The following is a 12,137-nucleotide window of genomic DNA, read 5'->3' as shown; positions in this document are numbered from 1 at the left end:
CCAAATCTGAGCCTCACGCGCCGCCTATGGGTGGTTCCATCTAGAGAATAAGAAAATAGTCATATTTAAAAAAAACTGAGAAATATGTCATTTATAATAAATATTTAATAAACAAGCTGTAAAAGATGACATATTGATTCAAAGAAAAACTGATGACTACATACAATACAAATTAAAGATGAATAAAAACAAGTACAAATGCAGATTATGCATTTAAATGTAATCAATCAATCAAAATGTATAAATAGCCTATATTTTGAATGAAAAACTCGACCTTCATAGTAACTAATTTCCTCTCAATTATAGTGAATTGAAGTATCTTACAATGGAAACAGGCCTGCCTAATCAAGTAGAGTACAAGCATTTCATTAAAAAAAAAAGGTGGTGTAAACTGCATTGTAACTTCCCTTCACTGTCCCCCCCGGACTTTCATTGTTTATGTGAATTTTATTAAATGTAGACAACAGTGTTTAATTTTGTATTTAACCCTTCACTCCGCTTTCAGAACCATGATCTGATTGGCCAGCTTGGATTGGGAAGGCGGGCAGTCTCCTATACATGTGGTTGGGAAGAGAGGGGAAGGGGACATTTGTGTTTGTTCCTTGCTGGTGAACACAGCACCAGGCATGACGATTTGTGTTCCTGTAAAAGAATATGGAAGGCTAAGAAATAAAACGCCTGTTTATTTTTTAAAGAAAACCCTCTCTCCACGTATTGTTTTTTCACCTGCACCTCACATTGTAACAATTGGTGGCAGTGGTGGGATATTTAACGCCTGTGAGGAGTCTTTGAGAGCAGACTGACTAAATGAAAGGTGTACGTGGAAGAGGTCGTTCGACAAGGTCCACAGCCTTGCCAGACGTGGAGGAAAAAAAAGACAAGGGACAATGGAAGAAGAGTCACCACTTGAGGGAACCATGGCAGATGAAAGTGAAGAAGATGAGGAAGAGCCGTTGGTTCGCCCCAAAGTGTTTACAGCCCATGCTGTAGGTGAGGAACTCTCTGCCCCAAGCTTCGTTGAAGAAATGAGAGAGAGTTTGTGCACAGGTCTAAAGAGTCTGAGGCAATACTTTTTGAACAGATTAAACAATTAAGAGGTGACATGGCTTCAAAGTCAATGTGGGACTCAGAAGTACATTCAATACGTGCTGATAATCCAAGGCTACAAGCTGAAACCTCAACACACCTGCTAAAAGCTGAGCCAAATGAAACATTCAATCCACTTCAAACTAGCAGGCCTGTCTCCTTATCAGATTGGCCTATCCAGCCTCTGCAGAATATTGATCCACCAATCCGGACAGCAAGGCCCTATGTAAGTGAGCCAAGAATACCTGACTTCAAAGAAGGTGAAGACCCAGAACGTTTTTTTGTTTGGTTTGAACGGATGGCCAGAACATGGGGGTGGCAGCCATTTGAGTGGGCAGCCAGGGTAGTGACCTTGTTGACAGGAAAAGCTTTTGAGGCCTATGCTGGAATGGATGAGGAACAGTCAGAATCATGTGAAGCCATTAAAGCAGCAGTGTTAATGAAGTTTAATGTTACTGAAGAGACTTACAGACAGCGGTTCCAGAGCACCATTTTGCCAGTGGGAGAGACTTAGAGAAACCAACAACCGTATTAAGGGGCTTTACAAAAGATGGATGAGACCGAACAGCCGTACTAAGGATGAAGTTTTGTGTTCCTGTAAAAGAATATGGAAGGCTAAGAAATAAAACGCCTGTTTATTTTTGAAAGAAAACCCTCTCTCCACGTATTGTTTTTTCACCTGCACCTCACATTGTAACAGTTTACAAGTGAGGTTTAGTATTTAAATGAATGGTAAAATAAAAACGGGTGTCCGGTTACAGTCAAGGGCAAGATTTGTTTTGCTCTTGTTTTATTTGTATATCATGCTGTTAAAGTTTATTTAAATACTAAATTAACTTTTAAAACACGTCGGTCGCTGCACCGGTGATGGAGATAAAAAGACAACAAGAGAAGCTCCGCTCGATCGCTCCCGTCCCGTCCGAGATTCTCTCTAGCTCACACCATAGTTATGTTAATCCTTAACTTAAACTGGGTAATGTCATAATCAGGCATGTTATTTAGCCAGATATGTCAACATTAAATTGACGATACATGTACATAATAATCCGCTACTGGCAAGAGAGAGAGCGAGAGAATAAGTGTGTGAGAGACAGTGGATCTTACCTTTTAGAAGTGTTTCTTCCTTGCCTTTCTCTTTGAAAAGTCTGTGATTAGGTCATCAAAATCCAAGGCTCAAGGCTAACATTGCTCGCTAGCTCAACAACATCCTCCGTGACCGCCGCCACCGTTCCTTGTGGTTGCTGGCCTATTTTGTCACTTTTAAGATAAAAAAATAAAAACTTTTTTTTATTTTTTTTTATCTTGTCACTGAGGGCCCTCTTTGCTCAAGGGCCCCTGGGAACTTGCCCAGGTTGCCCATATGGTTAATCCGGCCTTGGCTACTGGTATACATCACATACATGGAACGGTTACGGGACATGTCCGGTTCGCTAGTCATTAGTCTGTATATCAGCGTCTCATCCTTTTTCAACTGCAACCACAAAAGAACAAACTCATACTATACTATTTACTTTATCACAAGCTCTGCACACAGGTCGTAATGGTTTAAATAAATGATACAAAATAAAGGATTAATTCATGCATATCTGAGGCACACAGTTGCTGTTAGAACGGGGTACAAAAATACTGGACTCAAATGCGACGGCTCAGATTTTAATGAAAAAATAAAACAAAGTTTTAACAAAAAATCACTCATGCGAGGACAAAACAAAACTTCTCGATTTCAAACAAACAAAACTCTCCTCTCTGGTTTTAACGCTGGGTCTCTGGACATGGAAGCACACTGAAACAAGACGAACTGGCACAAGACAAAGGGAGACAAGGACTATTTATACATGAGGGAATAGGGACCAGGTGGAAACAATCAGGGGCGGGACAGACGCTGACGGAAAATCCCCCAAAGTGAGGAATTAACAGGACCTGAAAGGAAAGACCAGAGGTAAGTACAAAATAAAACAGGAAATGGGAAAACGAGACATGACATGAAATAGGCAGACAAGACATGAAGTAACAAGAAAACCTGACTCTACATAGAAACCTGACTAGACTTGGAATTACATACCTGACAAAACATGAAGTGACAGACATAAAACAAACACGACTAACACAATTGACGAGACACCACAGTACCCCCCCCTCTAGGGACTGCTCCGGAAGTCCCAGACCCTCCTGGATGATCCTGATAAAAGTCAGTGATCAAACTCCGATCTACAATGAAGCTTGCAGGGACCCATTGTCTTTCTTCGAGACCGTAACCAACCCAGTCCACGAGGAATTGTTTCCCTCGACCACGGTTACGGACTCCAAGCAGTTTCTTAACAGTGTAGACAGGACCACCATCAACCATCCGGGGAGGCGGTGGGGGCTTAGAGGCGGGCACCAGAGGACTCTCTCTTACAGGCTTGACCTTCCCCACATGAAATGTCGGATGGACCTTGAGCGACCTGGGTAGACGTAAGCGCACAGACACTGGGTTAATCACCTTAGACACCTGGAAAGGACCCACGAACCTTGGGGCTAGCTTTCTGGACATGACATGAAGGGGTAAGTCTTTGGTAGCCAGCCAAACACTTTGTCCAGGCCTATAGGATGGAGCAGGTCTGCGATGCCGATCCACCACCTTCTTCATCTGGCTGGCACTGCGCAGGAGAGCACGACGAGCACCTGCCCAGATCCGGCGGCACCGACGGACCATGGCGTGTGCTGACGGGACCGTGACCTCACCTTCATTGGCAGGGAACAAGGGTGGCTGATACCCATAAACACACTGGAAAGGAGTAAGTCTAGTAGCTGCGATGGGCAGTGTGTTGTGAGCATACTCGACCCACACCAGGTGCTTGCTCCATGATGCCTGGTTCTGGGAAACGAGACACCGCAAACAGGTCTCCAGCTCCTGGTTGATCCGCTCTGATTAGCCATTGGACTGCGGGTGGTAACCCGAAGACAAGCTGACGGTGGCACCCAGGAGATGGCAGAACTCCTTCCAAAGAGATGAACTGGGGGCCTCGGTCCGATACGATGTCCCTGGGAAAACCATGAAGGCGGAAAACTTCACGTAACATGACCTCTGCCATTTCTTTGGCAGAGGGGAGCTTGGGTAATGCAATGAAATGTGCCATCTTACTGAATCTGTCCACCACCGTCAGGACGGTGGTGTTTCCCTCGGAAACGGGTAATCCAGTGACGAAGTCCATGGAGAGGTGTGACCATGGACGATGTGGAACAGGAAGAGGCTGCAGCAGACCCATCTGAGCTTGTTTGGAGCTCTTGTTTCTGGCACAAACGGTGCAGGCTGCCACATACTCTGCCACCTGTTTCTCCATAGCCGGCCACCAGAAACGTTGCTTTATCATAAAGATTGTGCGTTTAACCCCCGGATGACAGATGAGCAAAGACGTGTGAGCCCAGTGAATTACCTGGGAGCGAACTGAAACAGGTACAAACAACCTATTTTGCGGGCAACCACTAGGAGCCGGGCTCTCACCATGTGCTTGCTTCACCACAGATTCTATTTGCCATGACACTGCCCCAACCACACAATGAAGTGGAAGGATGCTTTCAGGTTTTTTGGCAGCAGGTTCAGGCTCGTACATGCGTGACAAAGCATCTGGTTTCCCATTCTGAGAGCCTGGTCTGTATGACAAGGTGAAGTTAAAGCGACTAAAAAACAATGACCATCTAGCCTGGCGTGGGTTTAGTCTTTTGGATTTTCTAATGAATTCCAGGTTCTTGTGATCAGTCCATACTAGAAATGGTTGTTCCGCCCCCTCTAACCAATGACGCCAGTCTTCTAAGGCTATCTTTACTGCCAAAAGTTCCTTGTTCCCCAGATCGTAATTCCTCTCTGCGTCTGTCAACTTCCGTGACAAGAAAGCACAAGGATGGAGCTTGTTGTCCTGAGCAGACCTTTGGGAGAGCACCACTCCGACGCCTTCGTTCGAGGCATCCACCTCCACAATGAATTGTCTCTGCGGGTCAGGCACTGTGAGGATTGGAGCGGTTGTGAACAACGTCTTAAGTCTTTGAAAGGCTTTCTCCGCCTTAGTGTTCCACTTAAAAACAACATGAGAAGAGGTTAGTGCATGTAATGGCGCCGCAATGGTGCTAAAGTTTCTTATGAACCTTCTGTAGAAATTGGCAAAGCCTAAGAATTGTTGGATCTGTTTCCTGTTTGTGGGAGTTGGCCAATCTTCCACAGCACTAACCTTTACTGGATCCATCTGAACATGGTTAGCGGTGACGATATCACCCAGGAAGGAGACCGTCTTGACATGAAACTCACATTTCTCAGCTTTGCAGTACAGTTGATTCTCCAACAGTTTCTGGAGTACTTGGCGGACATGTTGAATGTGAGTTTCCTCATCCGGTGAGAAAATTAAGATGTCGTCAAGGTAGACGAAGACAAACTTGTTGAGAAAGTTCCTCAACACATCATTGATCATACCCTGAAAAACACCTGGAGCATTGCATAAAGCAAAAGGCATAACAAGATATTCGTAGTGGCCACTCAGAGTGTTGAACCCTGTTTTCCACTCATCCCCCTCCCGAATTCTGACGAGATGATAGGCGTTTCTGAGGTCCAGTTTGGTGAATACTTGGGCATCCTGCAACAGTTCAAATGCTGTAGACATTAGTGGAAGGGGGTATCTATTCTTGACTGTTATTGCATTGAGTGGACTATAGTCTATGCATTGACGGAGGGAACCATCTTTCTTGCCCACAAAGAAAAAGCCTGCAGCCGCAGTTGATGATGACGGTCTGATGAGTCCAGACTTAAGGGAAGAGTCAATATACGTCTTCATGGCCACTCTTTCTGGTGCAGAGATGGAGTAAAGCCGACCTCTATGGATCGGAGCTCCAGGCAAAAGGTCAATAGGGCAGTCATAAGGTCGATGAGGTGGTAGCGAAGTAGCCTTAGTCTTGTCAAAAACCTCTTTCAAGTCCAGATAACATGCAGGCACTCTGGACAGGTCAGCATACTCTGACTTGATGTCAGTGGTAACTCTATTGGGGATGTCTGTCTGATTAACAGACTGTCTGGAGTTCCCAGGGGAGGCTAAGCAGGTTACTTTACAATCAGAGCCCCAGTTCTTAATGTTTCCCGACCGCCAGTCAATATTCGGATTGTGCCTGAGGAGCCATGGAAGTCCCAAAACTATAGGGTGAAGTGCAGAGTCAAATAAGTGGAATCTTAATGTTTCTGTGTGAATGTCATCTATGGTTACTTGAACGGGTTCAGTTATATGGGTTACTCTGAATAACAGCTTGTCATCTAAGGCACTGGCATCTACAGGAGAAGTCAAAGGAACAGTAGTAATGCCCAGTCTTTTAACAAGACCCCAGTCCATCAGACTTTCGTCCGCTCCTGAATCCACTAGTACCCCCTGAGTCATGGTGTAGTCACGTAACTGTAATTTTACCTTGGTCAATGAACGTGGAGGAAAGTCAGCTGCAGAAAATCGGCTCACCAGCGCCCTTCGTCGCGCCGATGAGCCTGTCCTTTTAACGGGCAGGAAGATGCAGCATGGCCATGTTGTCTACAGTAGAAGCAGCATCCTTCACGGAAACGGCGCTATCGTTCCTCTGCCGTGATCCTGGCTCCGCCCAGCTGCATTGGTTCCTCGGATGATGTTGTCAGAGGTGTATTTTTTATCCATGGGCGTTGTGGGGCAGATGGGCGCACGCTGGTCCTTAACCTTTCACTGTTCCTTTCATTAAGTCTAATATCAATGCGGGTAGACATTGCAATGATAGAGTTAAGATCTGTTGGTAGCTCCAGGGGTGCTAATTGATCCTTAATAGAATCCTTTAATCCATTCATAAAGGCATCAATAAGGGCTGGGGTGTTCCACCCGCTATCTGCTGCTAAAGTGCGAAATTGTATCGCATAATCTGCCACTCTTGTGGATCCCTGTTTAATTTGCATTAACACTCGGCTGGCCTCTCTGGATGGTGAAGAGTGATCAAAAACACGCTTTCGAGTCTCTGAGAACATGTTCACTGACTGGCACACTGGAGAATTAGAGGACCATTCGGCCGTAGCCCAGGCGGCAGCTCGCCCGGTTAAATGGGACAGCATAAAGGCTACTCTAGCTTGGTCTGAGATAAAGGCTGAGGGGTTATGGGTGAAATGCAGTTCACACTGTACCAGAAAGGAACGACAGTCCCCAGAGTCCCCAGAAAACTTTTCTGGAGATGCAAGGCGAAGCGACGTTCCAGAAGAGGGAATGTGGTCTGCAGCAGCACCAGCGGATGCAACGGATGGGCTTGGCATAGTAGGAGACCGTGTAGATGATCCAGCTTCGAGCTGGGCAAGAGCTCCGTGCACTTGAACCGCCAGGTGATTAACTTGATTTGTTACAGCCTCCTGGAATTCTGCTTGGCGATCAGTGAGGTTAACAACTCCTCTGTTAATGGAGACCAGCCGTGCAGCATGGTGAGCAAGCTCTGCTCTCTGTCCTTCGACATTCGCTTTAATTCTTTCTGAGTCCATGTTGGCCAGTTCGTTCTGTTAGAACGGGGTACAAAAATACTGGACTCAAATGCGACAGCTCAGATTTTAATGAAAAAATAAAACAAAGTTTTAACAAAAAATCACTCATGCGAGGACAAAACAAAACTTCTCGATTTCAAACAAACAAAACTCTCCTCTCTGGTTTTAACGCTGGGTCTCTGGACATGGAAGTACACTGAAACAAGACGAACTGGCACAAGACAAAGGGAGACAAGGACTATTTATACATGAGGGTGTTTAGAGTTTTGAGAGGTCCTGATAATTTATTCCGGTAAATTACTCTGACCTCCTAATTGACCTTTCCGAAGATTATTGAGTCTATGTAAGTTTGCTGCGTGGCTCAGATCCACCAACGTCAGCAAGATCTCACCTCTTCCTAACCCCCCCGAAGAACCAGGTTCAATTAACTGCTGTTTCAATTCAGACAACTCTCTTTTAATCTGTTTAAGCGATCCCGAAGGATTTTGATATCAGTAAATGGAGTGTGCTCCTACCTAAGTGTGTGTGGCAGGGTGCAATCTTACCTTTGACGCAGGAGAGGAGAGCACAGGTGTCTTTTAAAGGATCCCAATCCAACAGGTGGGATTCAGTTTATTTGAAGAAAAATAGGTCCAAACTAATACAGGGTTTTTACCTTCTCTCTCACAACATTATAATCATACTAACAAAAAAACCGTGCTGTGATCATGTTCAAATGAAACTTTAATTCACAGTCTTACATTTATTACCAAAATGTTTTAATTTCAACTGCCCATTTCAGTTGTGACATTTTAAAATTCTCCCGATAGAATTTAGAGGTATTTCCTCGTAAAAAGACCGGTGACAATAAAAAGCGCATTCAACTTTCCATTCACCCATTTATTCACATCAGTTTCATACCGTTTTTTCCGACACAGACGGCGGATTAACACTCAAAAACCCATACCTGTCCGCAAATTTCGGGGGACCAGATTTTCCCCACAGGTCGCGGTATTTATAAAGGTTCATACACTTTTTCCGACACAGACGGCGGATTAACACTCAAAAACCCATACCTGTCCGCAAATTTCGGGGGACCAGATTTTCCCCACAGGTCGCGGTATTTATAAAGGTTCATACACTTTCTCTCATCAAATCATTCCACTCAGCCAACAACCAATACATTCGAGAGATATTTACCCCGTCTAGAAGGACCTTACCGAGAGCTATTAACCCAGCTCTGAAGCACACAGCCTACCGGGAGAGAGTCTACCAGGGGTCACCCCCCCTCTCTCGCGCTCTCTCAAAAAACCAGTCTCTTTATGCTAAAAAAACTGGATCCTAAACCCAAAAAAAACAAAACTCCTCCTCTTCACCCAATTCAGTTGAAAACTGCGCATGCGCACTAATGTACAAGGCTAAACATGTCTCAACATGTTCCACAGCTGTTATGGGATAAGACACCCTTTCATATGAGGTAAAAAGGACATGAACTCTCTTTGGCCTCTTAATGTTTCTCCCCTTAGTGTGAAGCCCCCCCCCCTTCCCTGTGGACTGCTGCCAGAGGAGAGGAAGAAAACTCAACCTAAACACCACTTTGTTTTGTTTATACTGTAACTATAGAAAACCTAAAATATGAAGCATTTTCCTTGTGGGTTATACAAGAATATAATTGATTATATTTGATTATAACTAACTTTCGTTTTTAAGTATTAAACATACTATGAAAACTCACAACACCCTCTTTTCAAAACGCAAAGTTATCAAAATAGCAACAGAAAAAATTGTAAGCATAGATACATATTCAAAAACCGTCAAGAAGCATTCTCATTATGGGTTTATACAAGAATATGATTGATCATGTATGATTTATAATTAACTTTCGTTTTTTAAGTATTCACTTCATACCATGATCTCAATTAACTTTCGTTTTAAGTATTCACTTCATATGAAGATCTCAACAGGGAATAGGGACCAGGTGGAAACAAACAGGGGCAGGACAGACGCTGACGATGACAGAAAATCACCCAAAGTGAGGAATTAACAGGACCTGAAAGGAAAGACCAGAGGTAAGTACAAAATAAAACAGGAAATGGGAAAACAAGACATGACATGAAATAGGCAGACAAGACATGAAGTAACAAGAAAACCTGACTCTACATAGAAACCTGACTAGACTTGGAATTACATACCTGACTAAACATGAAGTGACAGACATAAAACAAACACGACTAACACAATTGACGAGACACCACAGTTGGTGCTTCCTACCCCGTCTAAGTAGATGTTGATGTATCCTTCGTCCAGATCCACACGCTTCACTGAGCGGTCGCTTTTCAGCTAAAAATAAGCACAGAACACACAGCCATCAGTATACACCAAAATAAAAATATATTATGTAGTATGTATTTGCTACAGTCTGATAGTACTGCACAGACTACATGTACATCTAAATATGTGCCATTCAGTGGAAGAACTGACCAGCTCCAGGGAGCTCTTATCCAGAATGTATCCAGACAGCAGCTTGATGTTGATGATCACCATGTAGGTTTCCTCTCTCCTGCCCTGATACCTGTGCGCGCGCACACACACACACACACACGCACGCACGCACGTAAAGCTCATCTGATTCAACTACGATCTCCGCTGAATTGTTTGGAAACAAAGAGAGGCGCGTCAAAACCCACAACCCCGATAGAGGTGGCTATTAAATGGTAGACAAGGATTAAAACGCCACCACATTAGTCAAAAGACTCCGTAAACTGTGGATAAAGATTTCGAAGAACAAGCACAGGATTCGTGTGGATTTCAGCTCTGCTTTGGAAACAGCGAACGGACGTTCTAAAGTGCCGAGGAGGAGGCCGTGAGTAAACCATGCCGGCCCGGAATTTATGAATGAAACGCTGTTTACAACGAGATCGCTTCGTCAAACAATGCAAGTACTGATGTGTGCATAGTTACGGATGTTTGACAAAACGAAACGGGAAATCCATCCAGTGAAATCCTGATGCTTACTGAAGATAATCCGCAATTGCTGTTGGAATGCTTAAACAATGAAATGCATTAACGAACTATCACGCAGTTAAGGAAGCGGATGTTAAAGGAATATTTGGCACAAAAACAGGACTCGCGAAGAGCTGTTCTTGGAAATATTAATGACTTTATTTCATGTGGATTAAGTGAAGAAAAAATTAAATAAACAATGGATCCTGATATACCTCCAGCTGATGTTGCCGCCGCAGAGGAGAGATATAAAACTCTCAGCCAATCGCGAAGAGGAAAACTTGGAGCATGCACCCGCAGAATGAATGAAATTAACCCATTACTGGTGCGAGGTGGAAATATGGAAAAGGTGGATGAAGCTGTTGCAACATTCAAGATGTTACTCAATGAATTTATGAAATGTCATGGAATTGTTCAAATGCTTTTATCTGAGGAAATAAGGGAAACTGAGAGAATAGATTGGTATGAACAAAAAATGTCTGCATTCACGAATTTCATTAAGGATGTGGAAATGTGGAAAAGCTCTCAAATGGATCCTCAGATACTGATTGAACCCCATGACAGTGTTTCCAATGCATCAACCAGGAGGAGCTCAAAAGCAGGATCAGCAACTTCTTCTGCTTCCTCAATCCACCTCAAAATGGCCACAGAAAGAGCTGCCCTCCTTGCCCGGGCAGCAGGATTAAAGGAAAAGCATGCACTTGAAATGGAAAAGGCTCAACTGCAAGCTAGATCCGAACGGATAGAAATGGAAGCCAGCCTAGCTGAATCTGATGCAAAAATGAAAGTCCTGGAGCACTTGGGACTGGTTCACAAAATCCAACACAAGGAAAATATGATGGCATGAATGACTATTTAAAGGACTACAGATTAAAAACACATATGTCAATGGATGCAGAGCCGTCTCCAATTTCCTTTGCTGAGTTCGGAGCCATTCCCAAGACACCACTTCAAAGGCTTCTACACCAACAACCAAGACCACCAGAAAATATTGATAATGCAAACCAAAGCTCTCAAAACACAGCTAGAGATGCAGGAATTACAGGGACAAATAATAATGACAATTTCCTGACTGTGATGCAAAGACAAAATGACATTGTTAATTTACTTGTACTTCAACAAAAACAAGCATCACTGCCCACTAGGGAAATCCCAGTCTTTGATGGCAATCCCCTGAATTATCAAATATTTGTGAGGGCATTTCAACATGGCATTGAGGAGAAAACCACCAGTAACCAGGATCGATTATATTACCTGGAACAATATACTTCGGGATCCTGCAGGGAACTGGTGAGAAGCTGCCTTCACATGGATGCTAATAGTGGCTTTGCTGAAGCTAAGAGACTGCTAAAAGTGCATTTTGGAGATGAGCTCAAGATAGCAAGCGCATATATGGGAAAAGCTCTCAACTGGAACACTATAAAGGCAGAGGATGGAAAGTCACTGCACTGTTATGCACTTTTTCTGAGAGGCTGCTGTAATGCAATGAGGGATCTGCAGAACATGGAGGAGCTGGACCTGCCATCCAACCTACGGCTCATTCTTTCAAAGCTACCTTACTAAACTAAGGGAGAAG

General features: G+C 44.0%; 1 pseudogene; it reads right to left on the bottom strand.

The window, feature by feature from the left end:
• Positions 1-490: 490 nt before the first annotated feature.
• LOC117542818 overlaps positions 491-12,137 on the bottom strand; it is a 48,715-nt pseudogene continuing 37,068 nt past the window's right edge.

The sequence above is a fragment of the Gymnodraco acuticeps genome, unplaced genomic scaffold, assembly GCF_902827175.1.
Source record: "Gymnodraco acuticeps unplaced genomic scaffold, fGymAcu1.1, whole genome shotgun sequence".
NCBI classification, from domain to species: domain Eukaryota; kingdom Metazoa; phylum Chordata; class Actinopteri; order Perciformes; family Bathydraconidae; genus Gymnodraco; species Gymnodraco acuticeps.
The sequence above is the reverse complement of the archived record's forward strand: the minus strand, read 5'-3'. Positions and strand labels throughout refer to the sequence as shown.